This window comes from Bremia lactucae, linkage group LG8 (genome assembly GCF_004359215.1).
Source record: "Bremia lactucae strain SF5 linkage group LG8, whole genome shotgun sequence".
Classification (NCBI taxonomy): domain Eukaryota; phylum Oomycota; class Peronosporomycetes; order Peronosporales; family Peronosporaceae; genus Bremia; species Bremia lactucae.
In genome coordinates this window covers 2,050,011-2,070,555 of record NC_090617.1, presented here as the reverse complement: position 1 = coordinate 2,070,555, position 20,545 = coordinate 2,050,011, and positions in this window count along the sequence as shown.

Below are 20,545 nucleotides of genomic sequence, written 5' to 3'. Positions count from 1 at the left end.
GCTAAAGCAAGCCAACGTAAAACACTGGATGTGTACGCAGCTTGTTGGGAAGGTTTAGCGTATAAGCTAGGCCCTTCTTGGCCACGAACGTAAATGGTCCAATAAAGCGCGGGCGAAATTTGGTCTTGAAGACCGCGGATACCAAGTTGGTAGGTAGGTTCTTAGCGTTTAGTAAAACTCGGTCTCCGACCATATACGAATTAATACAGTTTCTGCTTTTGGCATCTGCTTCTTGTTTTTGTTTGTCTTGGCTATCAGCCATCGTATCTCTTACATGTCTTAAGATACTAAATCGCGTCGCGAGAAACTCGCTTACTTGTTTCCGAACGGTAACAGGGCTGATATCAGCAAGCCTATCGGCCGATTCTCCCCCACCAAGCCCTTAACCCTGCAGTGGTATCGTTAATGGAACGCGCGGTTGGTAAGACCGTTTACATAGAACACAGTATAGCCTGTAGAGGCATGAACAGCGTCATTGAACGCAAACTCCACTACTGGGAGCATTGAGCTCCAGCGCTTTGGTGTCTGAGCACACACGCTGCGTTAAACGTCTTCAATGACGCGATTGACAAGTTCAGTTCGACCATCGGTCTGTGGATGGTCCGCAGTGGACATCTCCAATCTGGTTATAAGCACTCGGAAAATTGATTTCCAGATTTACCCGTAAAATCGGGGATCCCGATCAGAGATAATTGCCACTGGCAAACCATGTTTTCGAAACACGCGATCGATGAACAGCTTAGCTGTACCGTCTCCATCAATGGAATCTGGCACGGCTGCTTAGTAAGCCATTTTGCTCAAACGGTCAACAAAGACCACTATACCGGAGTTACCGGCTGAATCTTTCGGTAGCCCAAAGACGAAATCCATACTAATGGACTCCCACAATCCTATGGGGACGGGAAGACTCGCCAGTGGCGCAGCAGCATGTGTCGAGGGTTTAATCCGTTGGCACGTTTCGCATGTGCGAATATATGTGCTGACCCATTTTTAAAGTTTGGGCCACCGACTCTGGCCTATGAAGCCGTAGGTCTTTTCTCAAGCGAGATGACCACCAAGGACAGTATCGTGTGCCTCATATTGGATCCGGTACTTCACCTCCTCATCATGAGGAACAATGACACGCGGAGGGTCCGCGATGTTTGTGCAACAGGTTGTTATCGATAGAAATCGATGTAACCTTGCACGCAAACGTGCCGCCAATTTAATACCCAATTTGAGTCCTATAACGCTCGTAGCAGAGCTGCACACTGTTTATCCTTGGCGTAAGCCGAACTGATTAATTCAGGAATAGGTGACGAGATAGTCGTTGAATGAGAATCTCATAATCCGGCCTGCGTGATAACGCGTCGGCCAAAGCATTTTGCTTGCCGGGCTTATACTTCACCACGAAGTTGGATTCCGCAAAAAAAGATAGTTATCGGGCCATTTTCTGTGAGAGATGGGGCGACTTAGTCGCCGTGCGCAATGATGTGTGATCTGTAAAAATCACAAACGGCTTAGAGCCGAGTGGATGACCTCTGAATTTGACGAGAGCATACTTCATAACAAGGAACTCTTTGTCATGAACTGGGTAGTTCTTTTCCGCAGCTTTAAGCTTTTTAGACTCGAACGCAATAACACGTTGATGCCCATCAACATCTGTTTGTAACAGAGCACTGCCAATGGCAAAATCTGATGCGTCAAAGACGATACTGAAAGGCCAATTTGGGTTTGGCAGTACCAGAATCGGGGCATGGATAAGACTACCCTTAACTGCTCGAAAAGCATTATTTTCGGTGCTAGTCCAGCACCATTCTATATCTTTCTTTAGGAGTTTAGATAATGGCCTAGCCATATCAGCGTAATTTTTGCTATATTTGTGTAAATAATTGGCGAGACCCAACCACTTAAGCAAATCCTTTTGGTTTTTAGGAACCGGCCAATCTACTATGGCTTTTACCTTAGCGGAATCGCTCTAAGGCATCGCTTTCCAATGAAGTTTTCTAAAGAAGGAATTTCGTCTGCGCCAAAAATGCATTTAGATGCATTGGCATACAATTTTTTTGTGCGCATGCATTCGAGCACTGCTCGCAAATGGTCTAAATGGTTTTCCATATCCGACCGACCCTGCTCCGCACGACTATGGACAAAAATGTCATCGAAATAAGTCTGTGCATAACCTCGATGAGGGCGAAACAGTTGCGTCACTAGACGATTAAATGTTGCCGGGGCGTTGGAAAGCCATTGTGGAAAACCAGCCACTCCCATTACATGCCGCTTTGGGTGCTAACCGCTGTAAGCGGGATATCACTAGCTCGCATAAGCACTTGGTAGTAACCATTGACTAAGTCCAATGCACTGTACATTGTACATCCCACCATATTGTTCTAAAGAACATCTTTTCTAGGAATGGGGGTTTGGGCTGGTATAGTGGCAGCCTTAAGCTTATTATAAGCATGTACAATGCGCCATTTACCATTTGGCTTTTTGACACAAAAATGTCGGTGTCGAATGAGGAGATTTGTTCTCTCGTAACATTTCAGCCTCGTGCTTTGCATGGAAGAAATCGTCAATGACGTCACACTGCTCCTTTGGTAAAAGCCATTGTTCTTGTGACACAGTATTTGGTTCCCATTACTAAGTCAATTTCATGATGAACACTTCTATCCGGAGCTAAAACAGATGGTGGGTTATTACATACCTTATCTTGGAATTCCTTAATTAAGGAATAAAAAGGATCCGTAGGATCTTCCAGGATCGGTGACCCATTTCGCGCACAAAGTGCACCTTTTGTGTCATCCAGGACAGCTTCGTCTAGAAGTGACGATGAGTTTAACTCAACCATAGGTCGAATGACCATCATTTCAGATAAGTCACCAGTTTTTAAGACTCGACCGCACTCATCAATAGACATTTCGTCTAGCTCTAAAAGAGCATGTAACGAGAGGATTGCCGCAAGGCTTACTTCCCCCTCAATGTTACCGGTTACGCCATTTACAAGCGTATGTACTTGCTCACTCGTATCACTTTGTGAGGGTATACACGCTTCGTGTCCATCCTGTCTTGGAGTGAAGATGAAGACAATACGCCTTTTAGAGGCCGGGACATTCACGTCCCCAGGGTTTTCAGCCTGTATTGGTTCTATACAAGACATGGTGTCTAATTTGACATCCGATAAAGAGTTAAAAAACTCAACTTCCTTATCCAGCGAACGTTTACGTGTCGCCTCACGTGCATTAGGAGGATTTGACCCAAAATGCCCTGGCGAACCGCCAATAGTGTCACTATTGACACTTAGGATGGTGCCACCTCGGCCGACCATACTCGGTGGACTTAGACGTGCCACTCCACGTATCTCAGGGATATTGCACGCTGCTTTCAGCATTTAGTGAATCGTTAGTATAGCGAGTGTTACTCGACGAAGTACGTGCCGTTTTACTTATTTCTGCTCAGTCGGGCTCAAAATTAATGTTTTTAACATTAGAGTTTATTAACTCAGACATGCCAATGTCTAAAACAGTGACAGACTCATTCTTGGTATGGCCTGGCTAGAACATCATGAACCGAATTAGTAATATTTATTGTGAGGAGTAGCTTCTCCAGACAAGCTATTGATAAGCCTTTCTGGCAAAAGCCACGGCTTCTTTTCAGGGGCGAGATGAGACATTTTACTGTCTTCACTCCCCTGACCGTGGATCAATTGGAAGTCTAAGACCTTAGGCGCCACGCGCAATATTCCTAGCAAAGTTTTGGAGAGTCATGGACCCACCTTTGCTAGGCAACAAATGAGATCATATCTCGAATCCAAATCAAGGACGAGACAGCGTTCCATACTGTCAAAGTCCAGAAACTTTATACCTAAGTTCAATGGAACTTTGGGAACAGTGACCCGAGTCCCTGTCCCTAAGCAAACAGTGTTATTGTATTATCTCCATGCGCTCTAAGTACCTCCACGTATTGTTGATTTCCCTCAATAGAAAGGCGTCGAGCATAATTGCAAGACACTCCTGAGTCAATTAAAATTGACCACGGCTTACCAAAGCCCTTTACAATCGAAATGAGCACCAAGCTAATTGGGGCAAGGTTCTATTTATTCTCACCTCCTTGAGGTTTAACCGAGCCTAGGTCTTCCCCAGAAGGGCGCCCCGCATCTACTGGGTATCGACGTTTCCCCGCACCGTACCAGATCTCTGGTATAGGTCGGAGTTGGAGCTCTTTCGGGCTTTACGCAAATTTCGAAGTGGGCAGGCAGGGCGTAAATGTTTCGTGCATTCGCGCACATAACATCTACGGATGGTCTTATGCTGTTCCACAGCTTGAAGAGCCTCTTCTCCTTCCTCAACGAGGCTTATAAACATAGGTTCCGCTCTATTAGACGGAACCCATGTGCTCGAAGAGCTTGTTCGGTAAACAGGCGTGCTAACGCGGGCAGACTTAAAGTCAAAGTCGGCGCGTAGCGCTATGGCAACTGCCTCTTCGAACGTAGCCGGATGAGATCGGAACAATTCCGTCCGGGCAATGCCTTCATTGAGACCCCCCATAAAAAAGGTCACTACAATTGCCTCTTGCACCGGGTCTTGATGCATAGATGCAATGAGAGTTCTCAACTCCTGGACAAAGACCCCCAGGGTTCTTTTACCCTGCCGAGTCGCTAGGAGTCGTGCTCGCATGCAAAAAGCCTGATCAGGCGGTGCAAACATGCTGGTCACTTGCTGTTTCAGCGAATCCCATGAGGGGAAAGCGTCGTTTATGGATGTGCTGCACATTAATGCCCACTCTATGGCTCTACCTCCAAGTTTGGACATGGCCATAGCCACATTTGCCTTTCTGGTAAGAACAAGACGTAATCAATGGACATTTCCATTTGCTCAATTCAAAAAGGGAGATTTTCTCCCTCTTTTCCCTCATTTTTTTTTACATTTACAGTTAGAGGGCGAGCCCTCGGCTCTGAGTCAGGTACGGAGATGTACCGGGTAGGCATAGATGCCGCTAAAGGGTCCTGTACCTGACCGATCAGGGAGGCTTTGTACCGCATGAAAGCTTCAAGCCTTGCATGCAGGACCTCTGGTCCCTGGGAAATAATAAATTCCACGTGCTCAAGCCCGAATAAGATTTTGAGCTTGTCATAAGCGGCGCGTTGCGCTTCTGACAATTCTGGAACCTCTTTCACTGTCGTAAAAAATAAGTCTTGTAAAGACTCAGGCGTAGGTTGACTACGAGTGCTACCAGGTGTAGCGGAGCTATCACGCTCCTAAAGTCAGAGAAAGACTCTCAGACTCAGAGAGTCACTTAGTTCTATTGAGCTTATGGGTTTAACAACTCTGGGAGTCGTACATGCTATTAAAGCTTAAGGAATCCTAGTTCAAGGGATTCAGGGGTTCGTAAAGCCAAGTGGCAACTAGTGCCCAAGAGGATATACCTTAGAAAGGCTTCTATCTCTTACAAATCAATGCGCAAGCCTTAGGAAGGCACTTAACGCTTTAAGATCAATGAGGAACTGCACTTTATTTAATTATTTAAATCTAAAAACCTTACCCTAGCTAATTTAAAATAGATTTCGGCCCCAGATTTATATCTGGCGGCGACCACATAATTATTGCCCATATTTAATGGGATTTAAGCAACTAACTATTTTAAAATTAGATAAAGGGTATTTTACCCATTTAGTAAATGTACCACAACAACGGTTCTCCAACCGATGTGTGCCCCATTACACTATCAGCTTAAAGACATGAACTTTCCCTAGTGACCCTGCCAGTTTAGCAGTGGTCAATAAAACTACGTCCTATGACCGACCTCTCGGCGGTATCATAGGCGAGTTTGATGCTAAAAGCGTGAGCGAGGCTCAACGCTTTTTGATTAAGCGATTAGCCATCACACGAAAAGTCCGTGACGAGATGGCAAGCGCACAGGACAAGCAAAAAGAATATGCTGACCGAAATGGTCTCAAAATTAACGAACGCTTTAAAGTGGGTGAAAAAGTACTATTAAGTATTGCTACCCTACCTAAAAATGCAATTTTTGTACTACCTGGAGGTACTACGAAGTTGTTGCACCGTTTCATTGGGCCCTTTAAGGTGGTAATAGAGGTTGGTGACTCAAATTATAGGCTCACCCTTCCCTCGTATATAAAGACGCGCCGTATTTTAAGTGGGTCGTCTGAAACGGTATGTAGACTCAAATGAGCCTCATACCCCCATTCGTCGAAGAAGACGATGGTGACGCCGACTGTGAGTCTAGCGGCGATCAGATGAGGGAGACGGTGAATTTACTTGGTGACTGCCTATGAAAAGGAGCACCAGCTGAGGCCTCTTCGCTAGTCTCAAATGGACTAGCAGAAGTAGCGTAGTGAGAAGAAACAGGGGGTACAGTACCGCCCATGATTTCTTTCACACGCAAGCGGGCGATATTAATTCGCTGCGACCGCTGTATCATCGCATCGGAATGCGGATGAATGCGGCGCAAGAATTTCGCCTCGTATTGGTCGGGCGTTTCATTTAAACGCAACACGACCGGGTCTTCCATAATTTAATGACACCATAATAGTTTTGAGCATTTAGAAAAGCGCGTTTTTTGAGCGACGCTATTGTCCCGTTTACACGAGGCCATTCAGAGAGAGGGAGCATAAGTGATATGCCACCCGTCACACAGCCACGTTTAATACGGCTGGCTTGTGACAGCGACTAAGCACATTCACGCGTCGTCGGCGGAGCGTTACGCTCAGAATCCTCTATGTCAGAACCATTATGGATAATGGTCTGAGCAAAAGACGGTGTGGTTTTACCCAACGGAGAAGCGGCTGCGCCTTTATGGGCAGCGCTCGCAATAACCGTCGCTGCGCTATCCAGCGCAGACGACGAGACAGCATTCGTAAGTGTTGCTGTCTCCATGTTATGAGCAATGATAGAAGTTTGGATGGGCAATAATGTGCCATCATCCTTCCTCGTGAGATCCTTGTCCGCATCATTACTTTGAGGTGACGGCAACGGTCTCGACTCATTGTAGTCGACAATGAGCGACGGATCAACATCCTCACTGATTAAGTGGGATGAATCCTTAAGCCCCGTTAACGCGACAGCAGCAGTAGCGGTCGGCGTTTCAGCTAAGGCATTGGACGCTGCAGGGCGTGTTAACGCGGCGCGCGCGCTAAATGCAAGAGTTAGTGGGCGTCTTCGCAGACGACCCTCCAACGTTGCCCATGTAGGTGGCACCTTTGGCGCCGTGTATGAAAACAGAGGTCGCTAGAGTGAATCAGAGACTTAGCGGCGCGTCAAGCAGCATAGTTCTTCCTTCCACTTTATCGAAGTTTAAAATGTAACTTCGTTCTTTAAGGGAGTGGATAGTGTAACTGGCTAAAGTTGCCCTAATGTTACACAGTCCCCGTTAAATACACTTGGTGTACTCAAGGGGATGGTCAATTTCTTAAATAAAGTAATTAGACCCACCACTTGAGTGTGGTTCACATTTGTGACCAACCCTTGTGTATGTGATGCACATAGGTGCATTCACATTAGGAGGGATGTCGCCTAGCGTCATCCGTTACGCGAGATATATAGAGATACGCTCGCAAAACATATTAGTGTAATCAATAGAGATGACAGTTCAATTTGGTAAAAATTGGAATTTATATTTAATGCGATTATATTTAAATCGGTCTCAAACTACTTTCTACTTATCAAGTGCGCACGAGGAGTCGAATCACCGCTCCCGTGACGACACGTTTACCAGAGTACCTAGTGCGTTGGATGAGGTCGCTAAGGCGCCCACCACAATTACCTCACGGCACACGAAATTAGACGGTCAAACAGCTTCTCCGCTGCGCTAGGGTGTGTGCTTAAGTAGAGCGTGCCCCCATAAAGACTTGCCCACCTACAACTTTCAACTTAAGAAGTGCGCACGTGAAGACGGATTACCGCTTCCGTGACGACACTTGTACTAAAGTACTTAGCTCGTTGGGTGAGGTCGCTTAGGGGCCCACCAACAATCTCACTGCACGTGTGAGAAGACGGTCAAACCGCCTTCTCACTGTGCCTAAAGGTGTGTGCGTAAGTAGAGCGTGGCTGCTATAGTAGCACCTGTCTACACCCACCCTTGTGTCTTAATGTGCTTTCGCATTTAAGGGGATCAAGACATCATCTGCGATTTAAAAAAGTAAGCTCGCCATGCAGGAATACACATCTACAGATGGCATCCAATCATTGGATAAAGTTTATATTTAATTACATTTGGTTTAAATATATTTCCCTAGTCGAACGTGAATAAAACAGTGTCTAGTTTTAATCTAGCCACATCATTTGTCAAAAGGATCCAAAAAGACGAGTGAAGGTATTCTACTTTCATACTTCACTCCTACTTAGTGGCTTGCACTTCATTTGCTGCATCATTGGGGACAAAATAATACTTTTATTGTTGCCTAAATTGTTTATCGGGCATATAAATCTAAAATTCCCTTGCGGATCTCCAATATCAATGACGCTATTATAGGATACTTCTTGTCCTCAAAACTGCATCTCATGCTTTACGCGCAAGTAAAAATATCGTTTGCCTTGCAAAAGGATATATGGAGCTTTGATTTCTCGTGGTGAAGCGTGTGTCGACACAATATTGGTTAAAACGCAACTTTTTAAAATGGCTGTGTCATCACTCCCGGGGCTAACTATATTTTGGTGTTGTCGCATGGTGTTAAGTCATCTGGTCGCTCAATCGTCGCATGAATACCCAATTTTCTCTTCCAGATGATTTCAATTATCGATGAGCGTGATGTATATATTTGAAATTTCGTTTCTGCAGCTGGTGGTAAAAACATGGTCTTAATTAATCTGAACTTTTTTCCAGCTCAATGCTTGCGATGCGAAATAACGCATGAATGTCGCATCCATTTCCGAACAGTCCAAGAAAGTTGCTGGAAGTTTTTTTTACGGCATCTCGATTAGTTGTCGGCTTGCTTCCGATATTGTGACCACAGCAATTGTTGAGCTTGTACAATGGTTCGATATGACATTACTTTATATCTTAATGGCGCAATGAGTCTATTAAATACCTAAGCACGTGATATTGGCTGCAAAATATTCAATATGTTGTGCTTTGTCTTATTTGTTAAGCAAACGTGTCGTTAATTTTCGTGCAAAAAGAAGCCATCATATTTATATGAATCAGATGCCGGCTCTATTTGTCGCAACGAAAAAGTCAAGATTTCCACGTGTCCTACGCTAAAAGGCTTTATCTCCGTCCAGGAACGGGAGGATGTCGTCCCGCTCACGTCTTGTCCATAAAAGTGGATTCGCGCATGCCAGCGCATCACGTTATCCGCTCGTTCTTTTTTTAAGAAACTTCGGTTGGGGGAGGCACAAATTGCTAAACAGTGACATTCTTGTATGATAAACAGGACTGTCATGTCTACTCTTTATCTATCATAAGATATTTATTGCCCGATAGCCACTGCAAACTAACAAAGCCTATGGTCACCGCACAGTCAGGTCCCCCATTCTATTTCAAGCAAGATAAATGGTATTGGATCTTCCACCTGATCGGAGTTTTTCGAAAGTCTCGTTATATTAGCTCATACTTGCTATTGTTAGCGTCACTATCCCTTACAACTTGCATAAAAAATCTAATCTTTTTCGCATTAGGTCTACTGCGACAAGGCTACCACCACTTCATTGGTGGCAATCGATTGCATGACTCGTCTAATTTTAATTTTTGTTTTCAAGAGACCGCTACAGTTTTAATTGGAGCGAGTCATTATCATTTTGCTTCCGTCTCAGTAAGATCTCTTTCTTTCTTATTTCAACGAGCGACATGGTGCGTATGCTCCTGATTAGCAGTATTTTTGTGTCTGCGATTTCCCTCGGAGATTCGAGTGCTTTCCTCGTAGCCGCTAATATAGAGCAGGAAATGCGTGACACAATCCCAGTCGCGCCAGTTGCTAGATACCTGAAAGCTGGAGAACTGCGCAAATCTGCGAAATCTGAGGAGAGAATGTTTTCCAGCTCCAAACTATTCAAATTCTCCAAAGAAGACGAGAAGTTGTTCCAAGAAGCCGCGAAAGAGATTACTGATACAGCTTCAACCGCAAAAGGAGCTACAAGCAAATCAGAGACTGTAAAAAGAGAGATAGACCCAGTTGAAAAAACAATGGCAGCAAAAAGAAGAAAAAGAGCCGATGCAAGAAAGAGAATAGATCTTGAAAATGGCATGGAAAAGCTCAATACAGATGACAACTAAAAGGATAATACAAACAACAATGATGCTACGTAATTTAATGTTGATGTATTAATTAAATCTGTAAGCGTCAAATTTTACTTGACATTTAAAAGCTATTGAAGTAGTACACTCCGAATTATTTCTGGTTGTCAATTTCGTCAATTTGTTAATTGCGCTGGAGCATATGTTAGGTGAATACGGGGTAATTTCTTAAAGGCATTCAGGTCATATTTAAAAAGCCCTGTAAGTACATTGTAATGGTGTTTCCGTTTCATAAATATTATTTTCGGTAAGAGGAATAATAAATACGATTTCCTTTAAGAGAAAATCAATAGATTTTTTGGTCTTTTATCAAATTCGACTTAACAGTTCCAATATTACCAATTTTGGTAATATTGACGCGATAAGACAGTGATTCTTTTAATTGGTTGATTTTAGTTTGAATCAACCGATCTACACGTGTAACGGGGTGTATCGTTACAAGAAAATTAACACTTTAAGGTTGTTAATTGTATATTATCTAAAAGGTAGAGAATATTTGGAGAATATATCTTTACGTGGTAATTTCCTAAAAGCTTATCTATTGGTAGATATACACCATTATATCTACTTTCTCCGCGGTCCAGTCAGCGCTGGACGCACGCAAAAGAAAAAGACAGATAAGACTTCATTACATGTTTTGTATTAGTTTAAAATTAATTTAGTACTTAATAGACAGAAGCAGAAGAACTTAATTATATTAAATACGGTTTTATCAACCTCTTTTAAGCAAGTGCTATAAAGAGAGTCTTCCTTTGCACGTACTAGGTGCGTGAACTGACGTGAGGCACCACTCGCACCGAGGCAGTGCGAAGTGGACTTTTATTGAAACAGTACAAGTCAGTAGTGCTCCGTTACACCTGGTAGCACTTTGTAGTTCGTCCGTTTCGCGTGATAGCTACTCCTTTCTAAGTGACATAGAAAGGAGTGCGGTCAAACGAATGAGTTCGACCGTAGGGAACGATGCCATCTTGGCCATGCTGTCCGATTTTGACAAAGATGCCCTCTATTTATCATCGCCAAGTTCATACACATGAACATGACGAGGCGAAGGAGAAGGTAGCCTTGCTTAATCCGCAAGGCTCTCAACAGGCAGAATTGTTGAGGTTACAACAAGTACAGAACCCTGTACCTGGGATGACGCACACGCGTCGTCCGGAAACCTGAAAGATTGACATCTCTAAGTATAGGGGAGTCGAAGAAGACTCTCTCTTGAGATGGTTTGTCGAGTTGGACGATGCATTAAGGGCACGTCACATCGTCGACGAGCAAATGCAAGTCGCATTCGCTCAATCAAATTTGGCAGGTCGTGCCAAAACTTGGGCATTAGGCCTTAAGTTGCGCGACCCATATGTCTTTGGCTCGCTAGAGGCTTTAGCAGCTTGGCTCAAACAGACGTTTGAACCGCCTAGGGCTGAGGTCAGAACTCGATCAGAGCTTCTGAAACACAAGCAAGGCAAGCGTGATGTTCACGCTTATGCCCAGCCCATACGACTCTAAGCGAGTTGTATTACAAACAACCCACTTTATGAACACACGTTGATTGTGGTGTTCATGCAAGGTCTTACGGATGGTCCCGTAAAGACCCATCTGTCCGCTTAGAACTGGCTTGAAGAAGCAATATTCGTTGCGGAACAGGAGGACTTTAGCTTGAGACAGGCTCAAGCTAGTTCGTCATCATATTGTCTACCAAGACGACACGAGCTAGGAGGTCCAGAGCCTTTAAACTACTCTTATGTCGAAAGCGAGAAACCTCGCTTTTCGAACAACAAGCGATTGCGGAAATGCAATCGCTGTCAAAAGTTAGGACACTACGCTCATGCGTGTAGTGCACCACGCCCAGTACCGATAGGTACTGAACGTAATTATGGACCGAATGCCAAAAAGGGCAACGGTCGCGGGTCCGACGTTGTTGCAAAATCGCAACAGCGAGGCGGACCAACAAAAAATGGTCGGGGTCAGTAGGAGCGCAACGCCCTACTGATCCAGCAATCTCAAGAGAATTTGCAAATCTCTTGACTAAAGTTGCTCCAGACGCACAATCATTATGTGTCTCTGCACCTGGTGATGAGAAATCCCTCATCACCTTGAAGTTAAAAGTGACAAATGATTTGTCACTTAGGGCCGTAGTGGACTGCGGAACGTCAAATAACTTTATTCGTCGCCAGTCACTAGAGGGTAGTAGGCTCAAATATGTTGAGCGCGACATCCCTCCAACGAGGATGACGGTGCGATAGCGACAGGCCCATCGATTACAGTCATGAAACGCGTAGTGAAATTTCACTACACGTTACAAGATTTACTGCACGATGATGATTTCATCGTACTAGAATTGTATGACAAATTTGATGTCATCCTAGGTTTACCTGGGCTCAGAAAATACGAGTCAAGGATCAGCTGGCAGCACCGATCCATAAAGATGCCTGCCGCTTGTTCATCAGATGGACAACTGATGAACGTCTTGGAGCGTCCACAAGCGTGTAGATGTACTACGAGTGAGTGCGATGGCCCCGCTTGTGGTACGGTCGTTGGTATGACTGCACAGGATCACAGTGTGATTACTAATCACCCTGTGGAGTCAGCTGCCGCGGCTGTGCGAATGCACAGGCAGCGCCGAAGGCCCACCACTCGAATAAGTCGAGTGGATTGAGACATGAATGTACGCCTAGCGGCCGACATTCAAGGAAATACCGTTTGTTTAAAAGGGATAACACGATGATCCTGGGTCGAATTGAGAGTCGACCGTAGAGGACCCAACTGTGATAGCGCAATCACGCTCGGAGGACGTTGAGGAAATAAGTCCCCACGTACTTGAGGAGAAATCTCTCCAAATAGTAAATGCTGAAGTAATTAGACTTCAGCATCCCGAGGGATTAATCCCTCGGCAGCCTGTGAGTAAATTCCAGGAGGAAACCGAGACATTAAATGTCTTGGTTAATGACGGATCAAGAGTAGGCGCTTATACCCTTGATCTGTATACGCCTCCGACGTTAGCTTCGGAGATAATTCAATTACCAACCCTAACACCTAAACGGTCCTTGAGAGATCTGCATAGTGGAAGAATTAAGCATATCTGCGTACTCGTTACAGAGGACGAATACGTAACCGATATTCGGTCAGCGGTAATTTTTGCAGAGAACGAACGGGTTCTCAGCAGCTCATCGATGGACAAATCTGTGAAGACTCGGATTGAGAGATAAACTACTCAATCCTGGGAGTCACTTAAGACAAATCCTTTATACAAGGATTCGATTGATTTTGAGGGACTTATCCCCTGAAGCAGTTCCATGCGAGTTGCCTAAGGATAAAGGAATTCGACATGAGATCGAGCTCAAACCGGGATCGAAGCACTGTGTCATGAAGCAGTGGCCACTGCCTCGTGAGCAAGTAGTTGCGATCGATAAATTCTTTACCGATCGATTAAAAGCGGGCCATGTATAGGAGTTAACCTCCCCACATAGCTCTCCGACCTTTTGTGTGCGAAAGGCCGCAGGAGGGTGGCGGATAGTGCACGCATTCAATAAGCTGAATGCTGCAGCGGTACTAAGACGTGCCCGACTACACTTCGTTGCACTTGTAATCCTTCCCACGACCCGCATCTCTGCGTGTCTACGTGAGGATGAGCCTCAACATCGATTAAGCTCATTTCCCCACCTCTCCGAACATCATCGGGAGGTGGCAGGGCGTATGGCGCAAGGACTTGGTGAACTAGCCCTAACCTGGCTCCTGGGTAGTCCTCCTGAGCAACATGTTGCTCAGTTGAAGCAGTTTGAGACATTCGTGCTCGGACAGCGGAGAGCCGCGTCCGAGGCACAGAGCCATGCTGCGGCGGAATCCGTCAGTCAGACTCAGCATGAGCTGAGGCGTGAGCAGACTCGGAACGAGGCTCTTAACAGGACTGTTGAGATGCTCTCTGTCCGGCCGCATCAGCCGAGGCCCATTCGGATGGACTCACCTAAGTACGATAGAACACTTGGCGCACACGATTGTCCACTGGCTTTTAGCCGTGGAGCAATGCAGTGTCGCGCAGCTCATCGAGGACGATAGCCGGATGGTGTCGTACGCTATGTCGCATCTGCGCGGTAAGGCCTCAGAGTGGGCTTACTCAGCGCTTATGGCGGACAGAAAGGCGTTCCCTACATGGACGATCTTTAAAGAAAAGATTCGCGCCATGTACCAGCCACCGAACAACGAAGTGTTGCTTCAGACGCGCTTCTTTGGGGCGCGACAGGCGAAGCGATCTCTGCAAGAGTATGTGCAAGAGATGCGCTCGCTGTCGGCGTCCATAACCGTATGTCCGATTCCGGAGCAAATATTATCTACCTTTTAGATAATATTAATTAACAACCTTTTAGTGTTAGTTTCATGTAACGATAAACCCCGTTATACATACTCCCTGAAAGACCCTATTAAAGGACGCCCATCTCTTATAAGAATGCTGAAGGAAGTGATAACCTCCAATCCTTTTACGAGCGCGGGAAGCGCTAATTATGTGATAGATCCTCTATGGTAGAAGAAGTGTAACGGGGCACTGCCGACTTTTTATGCCTCAGCACAAGTCCACTTCGCACTATTCAGTGTAAGTGGTGCCTCACGCCACTTCATGTACACTAGTACGTACAGAGAAAGACTTTTCTTAAAACACTTAAAGAGGGATAAAAGTAAACTGTATTAATTATAATTAAAAGTTCTTCTGTTTCTAGCTTTTTAATACTAACTTAACTACATAATAATACAAATCACGTAATAAATTCTTATCTGTCTCCCTCTTTGCGCGCGTCCAGGGCTGACTGGACCGCAAAACACGTAGAAATAATGGCATATATCTACTAATGGATAAGCTCTTCGAATATTACTATGTAAAGTAATATTCTTCAAATGTTATCTACCTTTTAGATAATATATTAATTAACATCCTTTAACTGCTAATTTCATGTAGCGGTACACCTCGTTATATCTATTATGTCTCTCTTTGTAAATTAGCAATTTTTGGTTTTATTTTAATTCCAACTTTTGATTGCGCATGGTTTCGAAAACCATGCTCGTCGCCTGTGAGGCCGCAAAGCTGGTAGCTACACGGCTCAGTGCAGCTGCTTGTTATGAAATTGTTACAGTAGACACTAATGCGTCCCTGTGGGGAATAATTCACCTCGTGCTCCAATTAGAGGTGACTGGTGTAAGTCACCTGCTACTCCCTTTGTAGGTGACTGGGCCGAGTCGGCGTTATCGCCCGACTCGGTGGTAACTCTTAACGAAGCCGATCCGGACAATCACCGGAGTACTTCGACTTTTTTTTCTTAATAACGCTTTGCTCCGAGGTGCGCGAGGGAGTCGAGACTCCCGGTCGCTTCGGCCAGCTCGCGCACCGTCTAGTCTTGGATGCGTACTCCGTTACAACCTCTTCCTGTTCCGGCAGAGTGTTGGCAGTCCGTATCTATGGGCTTCGTCTTCGGATCTCCCGAATACGATCACAAGAATAATGGTATTGTTGTGTTTGTTGATCGTTTCAGCAAGATCGTACATCTTGCTGCAATCCCGGAGTTGAGCTCAGCCAAAGCTGTACTTGCGTCTTTGTTGACTCGATATTTCGACTCCATGGGTTACCCTGTTAACTGGTCTCAGATCGAGCCCCCAGATTCAAGGCCGTTTCGTTGACTGCCGCCAAGGCAATGCGTACACGATCGATATCGCTCGTAGGGTGCGTATGCATCCTATTTGATTTTTATGTCGGGCATCTCCGCCTGTACAATCATTACGAGGCTTCTTCCGATGCCGAATCACTTCGGATCGGTCTAACGTCTGCCAAAGCCTCATGACCCGATCTAAAGCATGATAGTCTCGGGACAGAGTCTAGTTCTCACGAACCAGACGATCCACTACATCTCCCAGGGTTAAGATCTGTTGACGAGTTGTCACCAGCTCGTTTCAAAAAAACCGATGTGTCCGTTCGTTTGCTAATTGACCAACCACAACTTGCGCACATTTTTATCAACTGGTCACGGAACATTGTCAAATTTCACCACTAACTTGCAATGACGGGATCACTCGTGACCAAAATGTCCTCCCTCAATCAACGGAGGACGTGATTCAAGTCGCGGTATTGACTCGGGTTCAGCGAACGAGGCGAACCCGACATTCCCTCCCCTTCTTCATCCATTGACGAATTCGAGTGGTGAAAAGCGTTTCCATGTTGAACGCTTCACAAACCACCGTGAGGTGAAAAGGGTTCGAAAAGGTTTCTCGTTCATGGCGAGAGTATCCACCCTCGTGATAGTTGGAAACATCGTTCCCAACTAATGATAGACGTTCCGGGTTTCGTTCGACAGTACGACGGAACCCTTCCTGGAACGGGGTGTATCGTTAGATGAAATTAACACTTAAAGGTTGTTAATAAATATATTTTCTAAAAGGTAGATAATATTTGGAGAATATTTTCTTTACATAGTAATATTCGAAAAGCTTATACATTGGTAGATAAGGGCCATTATATCTACTTGCTCTGCGGTCCAGTCAGCGCTGGACGCGCGCAAAGAAAGAGACAGATAACACTTTATTACATTTTTGTATTACTTCATTATTAAGTTAGTATTAAATAGATACAAACAAAAGAAATTAATTATACAAAAACAGTTTTTAATTAACCCTCTTTAAAGCAAGTGTTTTAAAGCAAATCTTCCTCTGCAAGTACTAGTGTACGTGAAGTGACGTGAGGCACCACTCGCACTAAAGCAGTGCGAAGTGGCAGCGCGAGAATTCTTCGCGCTGGTATCGAGGCCATGTAGCTTTGTCGCAATAAATAAAGTATATCTATTTTGAGGAGTAGTCTCTCCAGACATGCTACTAACTAGCCGTTCGGGCAAAAGCCACGGCTTTTTCTCAGGGGCAAGACGAGACGTTTTATTGTCTACGCTCCCCTGTGTGGTACCAATTGAAGCAGGAGTACCACAAGAACTTTTATTATGATGGCTTACGCCATCGTTATCACCACGCACAGAAATTAGTGCCGGTTACGGCACGGGAGACGGTGCTGGCGATGAGGAATCATCCTCATCGTCTGAACCCAAAATGCTATAGCTAATCCTAATAGCACGTCTATCCGATTGAGCCTCCTCATTCGAGGCTCATTGTCAGCCGCCTGACGATGATCAGGCGACTGTTCTGCTCTCTCCGAGTCGGCATTCTCGTTTGACTCGCATTCGTTGTCGTCCGCCAAAGAGGAGTCGCATTCACGTGGTGACTCACCACGTGCATCCGTAACATCTAGTGTTGCGGGATAAGAGGATACTACGGCAGACGAAATGTCTGCCGCAAGAGACAACAATGCGTCGCCCGCGGCTGCATGTACCGCAGCCGAAGGTTTCGCACTATTCGCCGACCGCATGGAATCGTTAATCATGCGATAGAATTGAAAATGATGGTTCTGACCAATCGACATCGTTTTCAATTAAGCGGTGATGTAGTGACCAATCTATTTAATGACAGTCAGAGTGATTGTGGTTTTGGTGAGCGGTGATGTAGCGGGGTGTGTCGTTACATGAAATTAACACTTAAAGGTCGTAATTAATACATTATCTAAAAGGTAGATAATATTTGAAGAATACTTTTTTACATAGTAATATTTGGAAAGCTTATCCATTGGTAGATATAGGCCATTATATCTACTTGCTCCGCGGTCCAGTCAGCACTGGACGCGCGCAAAGAGAGAGACAGATAAGACTTCATTACATGTTTTGTATTAGTTTTACATTAAGTTAGTATTAATAGATAGAAACAGAAGAACTTAATTATATTAAATAGAGTTTACTTTTAACCCTCTTAAAGCCAGTGTTTTAAAGCAAATCTTCCTCTGCGCGTACTGGTGTGCGTAACGTCAGGCACCACTCGCACTGAAGCAGTGCGTAACGGACTTGTACGGAAGCAGTACAAGTCGGCAGTGCCCCATTACAGCTGCGACGTAACACATTTGGAATTTTTACCTTCACAAATGTCAGAATACCGGATCAGGTAAATATTTTAATAATAACAAATTCACTTTGATTCTTCTTTATTATAGGGGCGCAAAAAACAGTTGTCTTCTATCGATGCTTTCGCTCAATTTTGTTCAAACATAGCAGAGAGTGTTGAACAATGCACAAAGAAGGTACATAGGTCGACGCTTCAAGTTACGCGCAGAGAAGGTGCATAATGCGACGTTTCAAGATACACACGAAGGTACAGTGAGTGCAAATTAAGGGCTCATTACTCACCTAAGTTACACTGTCGCATGACCTATAACGTGTCAGATACTAATTAACTCCTATAAGGTAATTTAGGACAGACTAATTAGTGATGCACATGTAGGATTCAGATAATACATATTAGTTTCCCATTTACTACTTCGTTCGTAAGCTTCCTATTCTACACTAATTTAACAGGTTATGAGCCCAACTACCAACTCACCTGCAAGTGATATCGAGCTTCCGACAAATTCTAGTCACGAAAGGGCTAGGTCGGAATCGGCAACAATCATACCATCTCATTCTTCTGAAAGGGGTACGGAAACTGAGGCGCTATCCAAGATGATGGATATGTTTACTGGGATAGATGAACGAATGATGAAGATAGAAGCTTCTCAATCCAGGTTGGCCGAAGATGAAAGGTTAAGAAGTGCGGTTGAAAGTGGGATGTTTACATTCGTGCTAGGTGCGGATTTCGCTGGTCGACTACACCGCGATGCCTTGGACGATTCTGCGATGAGGGGTCGAAATGAGATTTTGGGTGACCAAAATCGGTATCATCCAAGGGCACGAGATAGGGTGGCACAGAGCGAACAAGAAACCCCTCAAACCCCTGTGCAGTTTCCTCCGAATCAAGCTCATAGCCCCCCAGTGCCGATTCAACGCATGCCGCCCCTGGTAAATTACAGGACCCCGGACGCCAGACAACGAAAGTTAGCTATTCGAAAATTTGATGGGTCCGAAATATATGCTGGTCTAAGATCAGTTTTTTTTGATCGAAGAAAGACGTTTGGAGAAAGGTTGTCATGGCTTAAGAATCATGTGGATTTCTTTGGACTGAAAGTGTCAAATCTTGGCCTGAGCATTTTATACTTGGTGGCTGTGAGCGATGCAGCAGGGGGCGGGGAGCAACAAGCACTGGACAACATTGTCAGATACGCCTTCTCTAATTTGGCTCCTTTTTAATGGCCAAGTACTCAACCCATAGAACCAATTCTTTGGTTCAAGCTAAGAAATGGCTCATTTCGTCCAAGCGATTGAGCTCGAATCTCGATCGGTGCGTTTAGATGCATTGGCTTACAATTTATTTGTGCGCATACACTCGAGCACTGCTCGCAAATGGTCTAAATGGTTTTCCATATCTGACCTACCCTGCTCCGCACGACTATGGACAAAAATGGCATCGAAATAAGTCCGATGAGGGCGAAACAGTTGCGTCAGTAGACGGTTAAATGTTGCCGGGGCGTTGGAAAGCCCTTGTGGCATAACCAACCACTCCCATAACATGCCGCTTGGGGTGCTAATTGCTGTAAGTGGGAATTCGCTAGCTCTCTTGAGCAATTGGTAGTATCCATCGACTATGTCCAATGCGCTGTACATTGTACATCCCACCAAATTGTTCTGAAGATATTCACTTCTAGGAACGGGATTTGTGCTGGTATAGTGACAGCATTAAGCTTATTATAAGCATATACAATGCGCCAATTACGATTTGACTTTGACACAACATGTCGGTGTCGAATGAGGAGATATGCTCTCTCGTACCATCCAGCCTCGTGTTTAGAACGAAAAAAATCGTCAATGACGTCAGACAGTTCCCTTGGTAAAAGCCACTGTCTTGTGACACAGTATTTGGATCCCAGAACCAAGTCAATTTCATGACGGACATCTCTAGTTAATAAACTCCTATGTTGAAGACATTAATTTTGAGCCCGACTCAGAAGAAAGAAGTGGAACGGCACGTACTCCCATGGACCTTTCCTACGTTGAAAGCGAGAGACCTCGCTTTCCGAACACTAAGCGATCGCAGAAATGCCATCGCTGCCAAAAATTGGGACATTACGCTCATGAGTGTAGTGCCCCACGTCCAGCACCAAAAGGTACTGAACGTAATTTTGGACCGAATGCCAAAAAGGGCAACGGTCGCGGATCCGACGTTGTTGCGAAATCGCAACAGCGAGGCGGACCGCCAAAAAATGGACGGGGTCAGTAGGGGCGCAACGCCCTACTGATCCAGCAACCTCAAGAGAATTTGCAAATCTCTTGACAAAAGTTGCTCCAGACACACAATCATTATGTGTCTCTGCACCTGGTGATGAGGTATC